At 39.7% G+C, this 11,678-nt stretch overlaps 1 long non-coding RNA gene across 1 annotated transcript; it reads right to left on the reverse strand.

The window, feature by feature from the left end:
* Positions 1 to 2,970: 2,970 nt before the first annotated feature.
* On the reverse strand, positions 2,971 to 4,737 carry LOC141837813 (uncharacterized). Its single transcript, XR_012602572.1, has 4 exons — positions 4,643 to 4,737; positions 4,093 to 4,127; positions 3,265 to 3,337; positions 2,971 to 3,180 (listed from the first exon to the last, which is right to left on the reverse strand). It is a non-coding gene; the product is annotated as an uncharacterized LOC141837813 (long non-coding RNA).
* Positions 4,738 to 11,678: the final 6,941 nt, after the last annotated feature.

Below are 11,678 nucleotides of genomic sequence, written 5' to 3' on the forward strand. Positions count from 1 at the left end.
CCGGATGAAGCTGGAGAGGGCTCGATAGCTCGTTCTCCGGATTAGGTCAGAGAGGGCTCGGTAGCTCGTTCTCTGTACCGGACTATGATCGGAGAAGGTTTGGGAGCCTAGTCTCTGGATACATGATCCAATATAGTTGGCTTGGGTGAGACACAAGTTGACCAAGTGAGGAATCGAATTCACCTCAGTGTAATCGACACCGGATCGATTACAAAACATTCTATAAGAATTCGAAAAACTCACAGAACACACCATAATCGATTGGGTAATCGATTATGGTCAATGGTAATCGATCAGTTGACGATTACACACTTTAGTGAGAAACAGAATTAGCGATCGGTAATCGATCACCTGATCGATTACCATGTCTTAATCGATCAGCCAATCGATTAAGCTATGTGGTAATCGATCACTTAATCAATTACACGTTTTGTTGAGAAACGGTTTGCGACGTTTAATCGATGGGCTGATCGATTAACCTTTTTCTGATCGTGTTCAGAGGTTTCTGCTCATTTCTGATTCTCTTCGTCTGATACTCTGATATATTGCTATGCTTCGCTAATCACTTACTCTGAGCTTGCAGATAGGATTTGAATTCAAATAAACAGGGAGAGTCAAGGCTTGGCTTTGCATTGTGGCAGATTGTCGAACATGTATTTTCAGGTAAAAAGACAGCGGGGGAGACTGAGCTGCAGGAGGATGATCAGTGTGCTGAGAGGAGCGTGGTCTAGCCATTGGAGGAGAGGTGTTGGAGAGCTCAGATGGCTCAGCAACTGGGTCAGGGTGCAGTGGACTCAGCGACCGTTGAACAAGCAGAAGTGAAGGGGCTAAAAGGAGGAGATGAAGAAGTAGAGGACGTGAGAACAACAAGAAACGAGAAGCAAGGCTGTGTTTTGCTTGCTGTGCTGTGCTGTGTTGTGCTGTGTTCTCTGCTCGATTCATTGATCGTCTTTGAAGCTCTCTGCCTGAGGTGGTACAAGGAGCCGGTGCTCTTGCTCTCGGGAAGCTTCTGCTTGGTTGTGTGTTGAGGCTCTGTGCTGTAAGTTCTTTGTGATATTAGCCTCAACACTCTCCTTCTTATAATCTCTGCACTTAACGTTTATTCTTGAGATTGATTGTGGAGAGGTTACTCCACCGAGGAGGTATTATTTAGTCGGTTTTTGCCGGGGTGTGATCTACCGAAGATCAAGGGTTCGTCCACCTCACGGACACGTCGAGGAGTAGGGGCAAGTTATCCCCGAACCTCGTATATCCTTGAGTTTACATTGTGTTTGTTTTTATTAGTTGTTTTTCTCTTGTTTCCGCTGCGTACTAACTTTTTGTAGGAGAAAAACGTTCGATTCGCGATAAAAGGGCTATTCACCCCCCCTCTAGCAATCTCACGATCTCCAACAAGTGGTATCAGAGCAAGGTTACTCCTCATCGGACTAACCGCCGAAAGGAGTACAAGGCTAGAGGATAAAGAAGAACAATGCATCTTCAAGATGGATTTGGATATGACATCCGAGTACCTCCAACATTGGACTTGGAAGATTTTGATTATTGGAAGTTAAGGATGGAGTACTTCTTGAAGATAGATATCGAGCAATGGTTTGCTCTAATAGAAGGATTTGAAGCCCCAATGGATTGCAAAGGAAAACTCCTCAAGAAAGAGTAATGGACCGAGGAGCAACTTCAAAAATCGAGGATAAACAACAAGGTATTTGAAATATTGGTAAATTCAGTTCCTAATGTTATATTATGCAAAATAGGTAAATATCGAGATGCAAAAGAGCTATGGAGCATGTTGATCAAGCTTCATGAAGTTCCAACATCAATTCAAAGTGAAGATGAATCCAAAGAGGGAGACTCCTTGGAGCAAGAAATTGAGGATTCGGAAGTTGAGAGGTGCTCAACATCTGAGGAAGATGACATGGAAGAAACTCGTACGTCAAGTATTGAGGGGGAGGAGACCTTGGAACAAGATGGATTATCAACATCCGAAGTCAATGAGGAAGATCATGCCACCTCAACAAGTCAAGAGAACTCTAATTATGAAGGTATATCAATTTCAGTTCATAAAATTAAGAACATACACTACAAAAAAACCCTTAATTAGCGACGAAATTTGCGACGAATTTAAAAAAAAAATTCGTCGCAAAACGTTTTGCAACGAACTTTGCGACGAATCCTAGTTCGTTGGTATAAACTCGTCACAAATTTTTGCGATGAAAATTTTATATTTCGTCGCAAATTTTAGCGACGAAAAGCTATTTTCGTCGCCAAATTCATTGCAAATCTGCGACGAATTTATGTTCGTCGCAGATTTGCAACGAATCAAATTCGTCGCAAATCTGCAACGAAAACTGAATTCGTCGCTAATATGCAACGAACATAAATTCGTCGCAGAATTCGTTGCAAATTTGCGACGAACTTTGATTCGTCGGAAATTTGGGACGAATAAAATTCGTTGCAAATTTGCAACGAAACCAGAATTCGTCGCAGATTTGCTACGAATCTGAATTCGTCGCAAATTTGCAACGAATTTTTTTCGTCGCAAATTTGCGACGAATATGATTCGTCGCAAATTAGCGACGAAAATGAAATTCGTTGCAAATCTGCGACGAATTTTGCAATGAAAATGGTTTTCGTTGCAAAATATCACTACGATAGATTTGCGACGAATTTATTTTCGTCGCAGAATTCGTCGCAAATCTGCAACGAATTCCATTTTCATCGTAAAATTTGTCGCAAAATTTAAAAAATAATTCCTATTCTACTTATTTATTGATTATTCCGTATATACATAAAATATCGATCCAACCGGATCGATTCACAAATTATATAGAATCTATCGTCGCAAATATTAACATCCACATCCACAATATAATACACAATCAATAACAAAATTCATTTCAATATCAACATCCATATAACATTAATAACAAAGATCCAAATGATACAATTCATACAAAGATCCAAATGCTACAATACATTCAAAGATCAACAATAGACATGTGTACATGTTTATAAGTCCAAACCAACATCATATCAACGTGTGTACATCAACAAGCTGGATGATGACTTCTTTACTCTGGTACAATGTCAGATTTTGTTCTCCAGAGACTGCTGCTAAGTGAGGTCTCTACTTGAGAATTGTGGACCCATTCATCGATCGCCACGCAAGCATCCCCAACGGCACTGAGACAAAATAAGAATAAGAATAATTACCAAAGTGAAGCACTCAAAGATTTACCAGAACAGGTTGTACAAACACCGTCATACCACATGCAAGTTTTAAGCAAGTCACTGAATTGTATTTCGACAACAAAATGTCAAAAAGTGAAGCACCAGCTATCTACAAACATTTAAAAGAGGCTATTAATCACAGAGAACTGAGGTAGTTGTTAAATGAACTGTCAGGTGCTAAAGTTGCAACAGAAATCAAACATGAGCAGGAGAATTACCAAGTTGCCATAGCATTGAAATCATTCCTTTAAGCTGACAAATGTGAGAAACATCTACATATTTCCTCTCGAGGATCTCACTAGATGAAACCGTATGCTAATCATATTTAGCTCATAGAAATTGGGTCCATGTAGTCTTTTGATTCAATCTACTTAATGAAATACTTCAAAAACAATTCAGAAACCATAACTAAACCATTGAACATGGTATTGGCCTTCAAACATAGTGTTATTCCTAAGCTGTATTTATTCTGAGAACTTAGAAATGATATTTGTTTCTAGATAAGGAACTCTCAAACTTCGTCCTAATTCTTCCAGGACTACCTCAATGGAGCATTTCATGTAGTTAGTTGCTCTCTTTATGTTCTTGTGGCGATCTATGATGTTTTGTTCTGTTATTATAGTCACAGAGAAATACAGAGCATTGTTGGTTGACAAACAATATAATGACATGAGTTGGTTGTAATTAACTGTAAGCTAAGAGATGTCCGTAGACTTTTATCTCTGGTGAAATTGAGTGTGTAACATACTAGGTGAAGAATTAGGAAGTTTCCAAATACCAATCCTTTCATCATTCTATTATGCAGGGATTACAATGTCCAAATATGAACAAGCTACCCATTGGTTGTAATAGAAGTTCACATACCTCTTCAGCATCGTTATCAGTAGTCGCCATTGCTTCTGCACAAATAAAATGGGCATCATGTCAACCTTCTCAGGTTCTCATAATAAAGAACCAAGCCATAAGCTCACAGGAAGTCATGAACTCCTAGAAATTCCATTTCTTCTCTATTGATATGTGAATTTAGAAAGAAAAATGTTCAAAATCTTCACTTAACAACTGCATGCCCTTGGTATCAGAAAAACTAAATAAAACAGATAAATTACGGCAAACTGAGATAATTGTAAAGTCTACTCAAAATTTTAGTTTACTTCAGCCCATCATATTTGCGCATGGTTAATTGCTAATCAAATCAATAGTTTGAACTAATAAACTAGTTGGCTAGGTAAGGCTTCGATCCTCCTTTCTTGAGTCCTACGCTTACAAAACCCTAAAATCTAAACCCGTTTGGAAATGCACAACCGCTGCAAGAATCCCTTCAGCAAGCGATCAAATTTTGAAAAGAAGGATTTTTCTGGAAAAGAGAAGGAAAAACCCCCTAAAAACTCTTGAGATTAGTGAGAGCTGAGAGGACCTGCGATCAGATCTTCCATCGACGAAGCGGCGGGAGGAGGAGATGGTCCGTTACTTGGAGGTGGCGGCGGCGCCTAGGTTGACATACCTAGGTTGGAAGCTTGCTTCGTTGAAGAAATCCGGTCGAAGATGGAGTTTTCCGGCGGAGAGAAGCGGAGGAGCGAACGTTCAGCGCGAGAGAGAATGAGAGAAAGAAAAGGAATCGGGATCTAGGGTTTTTAATGTAATTTAGCGACGAATCTGGGATTCGTTGCAGATTTGGCGACGAATACAAGATTCGTCGCAGATTTGGCGACGAATCAAGTAATTCGTCGCAAAATACTTTCCCTTTGGCGCCAAGAGACTATTCTATTTTTTGTTAAAAATATTTTTATTTAGCGACAGAAAATAAAATTCCGTCGCTAATTTAGCGACGGAAAAATAAAATTCCATCGCTAATTTAGGAACGAATCAGGAATTCGTTGCAGATTTGGCGACGAAAATCAAATTCGTTGCAGAATTTGCGACGAATCAGGAATTCGTTGCAGAATTTGCGACGAATCAAGGAATTCGTCGCAAAATACTTCCCCTTTGGCGCTAAGAGACTATTCTATTTTTTGGCGACGAAAATCAAATTCGTTGCAGAATTTGCGACGAATCAGGAATTCGTTGCTGATTTGGCGACGAAAATCAAATTCGTTGCAGAATTTGCGACGAATCAGGAATTTGTTGCAGAATTTGCGACGAATCAAGGAATTCGTCGCAAAATACTTCCCCTTTGGCGCTAAGAGACTATTCTATTTTTTGTTAAAAATATTTTTATTTAGCGACAGAAAAATAAAATTCCGTCGCTAATTAGCGACGGGATTTTAATTCCGTCTCTAATTTAGCGACGGAAAAATAAAATTCCATCGCTAATTTAGGAACGAATCAGGAATTCGTTGCAGATTTGGCGACGAATCCTAGATTCGTCGCTGATTTGGCGACGAAAATCAAATTCGTTGCAGATTTTGCGACGAATCAAGGAATTCGTTGCAGAATTTGCGACGAATAAACGAATTCGTCGCAAAATACTTCCCCTTTGGCGCCAAGAGACTATTCTATTTTTTGTTAAAAATATTTTTTTTAGCGACAGAAAAATAAAATATCGTCGCTAATTAGCGATGGGATTTTAATTCCGTCTCTAATTTAGCGACGGAAAAATAAAATTCCATCGCTAATTTAGCGACGAATTTATGGGATTCGTCGCCAAATCGACGGGTCACGGAGTCACGGCAGAACCAGCAATCGCGCGGGGTAGGAAAAAATCATGAAATTTGGCGACGAATATAAATTCGTCGCTAAATTCGTCGCCGAATCTGTGACGAATTATGTTTGTCGCCAATTAGCGACGAACGATAGATTCGTCGTCGCCAATTCGTCGCCAAATCTGCGACGAACGATAGATTCGTCGCCAAATCTGCGACGAATTTGGCGACAAATATATATTCGTCGCAGATTCGGCGACGAATCTAGGATTCGTCGCCAATTGGCGACGAATTTGGCGACAAAAATTAGGTTATCGCAAAGTTTGCAACTAAACTATATTCGTCGCAAATGTCATTGCAAACTGGCGACCAAAATAAATTTCGTTGCAAAATTTATCGCAAATTTGCGACGAAAAATTTTCGTCGCAAATTTTCGTTGCTAATTCCTTGTTTTTTTGTAGTGATATCATATGTTTTGAGTGTAGGAACAAAGGGCACTATAAGAGTAAGTGTCCACAATTAATCAAGAAGAAAGTTCAAATGACACCTAAGATAAAGGAGAAACCAAAGGAAATTGGACCCTTGGTGCGAAAAGGCAAAGAGCACATTGTGTGCTTTACATGCAATCAAAGAGGACACTACCGAAATCAATGTCCAAGGGGGAGGCATCAACATAAGAACAAGGGAGAAGGCTCAAGTCTAGGGGGAGCTTCTAAGGTAAAATCTAAGGTATTACATTATAATGCTATTGCCTTATATCATGATGAGCATGTTAGAAATAGATTTTATCATCTTGGTGCTAACTATCATGAAAATAGGAAGCATGAGAATTCTAAGGACAATTTTAAGTCACATCATGTTGAAACAACCCCACCTAAGGATAGAAAGAATTTAAGTAAAAATCCTAAGAAAACTAGACATATGCCTAGAAAAAGAAATATCAAAGGAAATCATGAAAAGTCAAAGATTAATGACTTGGAGAAAGAAAATCAAGTCTTGAGATCAAGGCTTGACAAACTAGAAATGACCTTAGATAAAATGACAAGTGAGATTAACTTGTCTAAAAACGAACACTTAGGTTTAGGTAAGCAAGAAACATTTAACGGCAAGAAAGGTTTAGGATACAAACATAAGTCAAAGGAGAATATGCCCTCATACCATAGAGTCCCATATAACTATGGAACTAGTCCTAAGACTAGAAGTCAAATCGAGAGTACAAGAGAGATTATTCCTAGTGTTAATCTTGATGACACTAGAATGACTAAGACTTCCAAGAAGTCTAAGAGAGTCATTAGGAAGGTATCTAGGGAAGTTATCCCTAGTGAGTACCTAGTGCACCTAAGGAGCTCCAATAGGTATTGGGTTCCTAAGAGTGTTATTTCTTCAAACTAAATGGGTATAGGATATGCCAATCTTAATTGGGAGGGTAGTTAACCCAACCATGATGAAGTTGGCATTTTAGGAGATTTTCAAAGTATTGTGATATTTTAGTGGAATCAATTTAGAATCTGGAATTGAGAAAGTTTCAAACTTTGAGTTTCTTTGATTTGGCACGCAAGAATTTGCCCTAGGAAAATCAATTGGACCATAGATTGATAGGAGCAAAGGAAACTGAAACTGGAAATTGGCACATAAGAATGGAACTCGGCACTGAAACTAGGTTTCAAGTTTCTGATACATTTTCAGATATCTTTAGATACTGAAAGTTGGCACACACGAATCAGATGTGTCTAGGGGGTTAGTTTCTGATGTTTTTCAGAAACTGAAAGGAAGTTTCAGAGAATTTCAGTCACCAAGATAGTTTCAATATTGAAAAAGGGGTCAATTTCTTAGAATATGAGATCAGATTTGTCTTAGGTATTTTTATCGAAATGGAATGGATAGTAGAATTGAGAAGTTTGGATATAAAAATATACTGATGCAATGGTTAACTAGAAGTATAAAGGTTGGATTCAGAATTATGAGTTTCCACTGATAACTGTCAATTTGAAACTGTTCTCGAATTCGATTTGGCATGCAGTCAAATTCAAAGTCTCGATTTGTACCAATTTTAAATTTGACTTGATAAATTCGGTTTAGTTTTAGTTTCTGAAATTGTTTTGATAAGTTTCAGAGCTACTGTTCAGTTTCAGGGTTTCTGAAATTTTCAGTTTCAGACACTTTCAGAACCATAATCGATCGATGGATCGATTACCAATTCGTTAGGAATCAAATAGAAACATTGGTGATCGATCAGTTGATCGATTACCAATCGATTTAAGTTAAAACAGAATCCTTAGTAATCGACCGACTGATCGATTACACATGTGTGTAATCGATCCTCTGATCGATTAAAAGTCGCGAACAGAAACCTAGTTTGATCGATCAGTTGATCGATTAAGGGTTTAGTAATCGATCAGTTGATCGATTACCGGTCGCAATTTCCTAAAAATTAAACAGAGGCAAACTTAATCGATCCAACGATCGATTACCTTTGAGTGTTAAAAATAAGATAAGATAAGAATTTAAGGAGGTTTAGATTCGAGATTAAAACTTTAAACTCCATGACTTAAATCATTGCTTTGTTAAAGGATTAGAAATTCTAAGATCATTGTTGGTGCAATGATAACGGTTGAAACATGCCTTGAGGGGGAGGTCCACCTTAAAAGTATGAATTGGATAAGATGAGTGGATTTTTGATGTGTGCCAAAGGGGGAGAATGTAGAGTTAAATATATTGTTAAACATAAAAAAGGGGGAGATTGTTGGTGCAATCAACCTCAAGTCAATGTTGACCAGATTGGTCAAGCTCGGGTTGACTCGAGTTGGATTTTGATGTTTGATCAATATGTTGATTAGAAGTCGAATAAGTGTATGTTGACTGAATACTCATGGTGAGAAGTCCAAGTGGGTCATGGAGGACCGGACACTTGGTACGAGACGAAAAGTCCAAGTGGGTCATGGAGGACCGGACACTTGGCACGAAACGAAAAGTCCAAGTGGGTCATGGAGGACCGGACACTTGGCACGAGACGAAAAGTCCAAGTGGATCAAGGTTGACCGAACACTTGGTGATTGGAGTCGGAGAGGGCTCGATAGCTCGTTCTCCGGACTAGGTCAGAGAGGGCTCGGTAGCTCATTCTCTGGACCGGATGGAGTCGGAGAGGGCTCGGTAGCTCGTTCTCCGGATTAGGTCAGAGAGGGCTCGGTAGCTCGTTCTCTGGACCGGATGGAGTCGGAGAGGGCTCGGTAGCTCGTTCTCTGGACTAGGTCAGAGAGGGCTCAGTAGCTCGTTCTCTGGACCGGATGGAGTCGGAGAGGGCTCGGTAGCTCGTTCTCCGGACTAGGTCAGAGAGGGCTCGGTAGCTCGTTCTCTGGACCGGATGGAGTCGGAGAGGGCTCGGTAGCTCGTTCTCTGGACTAGGTCAGAGAGGGCTCGGTAGCTCATTCTCTGGACCGGATGAAGTTGGAGAGGGCTCGGTAGCTCGTTCTCCGGATTAGGTCAGAGAGGGCTCGGTAGCTCGTTCTCTGTACCGGACTATGATCGGAGAAGGTTTGGGAGCCTAGTCTCTGGATACATGGTCCAATATAGTTGGCTTGGGTGAGACACAAGTTGACCAAGTGAGGAATCGAATTCACCTCAGTGTAATCGACACCGGATCGATTACAGAACATTCTATAAGAATTCGGAAAACTCACAGAACACACCATAATCGATTGGGTAATCGATTATGGTCAATGGTAATCGATCAGTTGATCGATTACACGCTTTAGTGAGAAACGGAATTAGCGATCGGTAATCGATCACCTGATCGATTACCATGTCTTAATCGATCAGCCAATCGATTAAGCTATGTGGTAATCGATCACTTAATCAATTACACGTTTTGTTGAGAAACGGTTTGCGACGTTTAATCGATGGGCTGATCGATTAACCTTTTTCTGATCGTGTTCAGAGGTTTCTGCTCATTTCTGATTCTCTTCGTCTGATACTTTGATATATTGCTATGCTTCGCTAATCACTTACTCTGAGCTTGCAGATAGGATTTGAATTCAAATAAACAGGGAGAGTCAAGGCTTGGCTTTGCATTGTGGCAGATTGTCGAACATGTATTTTCAGGTAAAAAGACAGCGGGGGAGACTGAGCTGCAGGAGGATGATCAGTGTGCTGAGAGGAGCGTGGTCTAGCCATTGGAGGAGAGGTGCTGGAGAGCTCAGATGGCTCAGCAACTGGGTCAGGGTGCAGTGGACTCAGCGACCGTTGAACAAGCAGAAGTGAAGGGGCTAAAAGGAGGAGATGAAGAAGTAGAGGACGTGAGAACAACAAGAAACGAGAAGCAAGGCTGTGTTTGTGCTTGCTGTGCTGTGCTGTGTTGTGCTGTGTTCTCTGCTCGATTCATTGATCGTCTTTGAAGCTCTCTGCCTGAGGTGGTACAAGGAGCCGGTGCTCTTGCTCTCGGGAAGCTTCTGCTTGGTTGTGTGTTGAGGCTCTGTCCTGTAAGTTCTTTATGATATTAGCCTCAACACTCTCCTTCTTATAATCTCTGCACTTAACGTTTATTCTTGAGATTGATTGTGGAGAGGTTACTCCACCGAGAAGGAGGTATTATTTAGCCGGTTTTTGCCGGGGTGTGATCTACCGAAGATCAAGGGTTCGTCCACCTCACGGACACGTCGAGGAGTAGGGGCAAGTTATCCCCGAACCTCGTATATCCTTGAGTTTACATTGTGTTTGTTTTTATTAGTTGTTTTTCTCTTGTTTCCGCTGCGTACTAACTTTTTGTAGGAGAAAAATGTTCGATTTGCGATAAAAGGGCTATTCACCCCCCCCCCCTCTAGCCATCTCACGATCTCCAACACTTTTCAGCTACTTATAAGTTTGATAGCTTAAAAGTAGGCAAACCAGTTTGAAAAGAACAGTCAATGTAGACCAACTCACCAAAAAGCCCAAATGATAGTAGATTAATAGCAGCTAGCTTAGCTAAATTCTGTTTGATATGCTTTGTTTGATGAATGCATCTAATAGTGTGCTCTTATAGAAAACACCAGGAACATTTGTATGTTGAATATGAGTCTGAGTGGATTTTCTTCCTCATTTTTGTTTCTTTTGATCATCTGTGTAGAAAAAATTTTAGAACCGAGTGTGTTACGTCTAGATCTAAAGCATGCCTCTCATTATGTTTTTAACAAATAAGGCAAGTTTCCATATATATTGTAGTATTGTTGTCTGTACCTCTTCTGACACAAGCATGATATGTAACCTAAAGCATGCCTCTTTGCAAAGATGTTAAGAGAATATGATCCAATGTTAGCAAAGTGTGCTCGTGATGTAGAGAAAAAAAGTTTAATCTGGATTAACTTCAATCGGATTAACTTGAAGGGCTTGCTTTATTTCCAATGAATTTGCAGGAGCAATTGGATTAACTTCAAGGGCTTGCTTTATTTTACAAGAAAGATAGTGTCTGAAAATTTTAATTATTTCCTTTAAGAAAAATGGTGTGTTTGTACCATTCATTATTTCACCATGACGATAAAAGTTAACTTTTGAACGTCTATACTAAATTCCACCATGACAAAATAGAGTTGAGTTCACAATCCATGGATTAACACAATCTTGTTTACTTTGATGAACATAAGGCTAAGTTGTTTCATGTCCAGATATGTTTCATTTTGATTTACTTTCCAACTATAGCTTGACTTGTTATTTCTTTACTTTTGATTTACTCTCCAACTTGTAGATTTACTTGTAATTTCTTTGCTTGTTTATACTTACTAGAATAGGTACCTTATGCCAACCTTTCAGGGTATTCTTTTCTTTGATTGGATAACTGAA

Source organism: Curcuma longa, chromosome 11, assembly GCF_044706935.1.
Source record: "Curcuma longa cultivar G26 ecotype Majalengka, Jawa Barat chromosome 11, ITB_CL_G26_1.1, whole genome shotgun sequence".
Lineage (NCBI taxonomy): Eukaryota > Viridiplantae > Streptophyta > Magnoliopsida > Zingiberales > Zingiberaceae > Curcuma > Curcuma longa.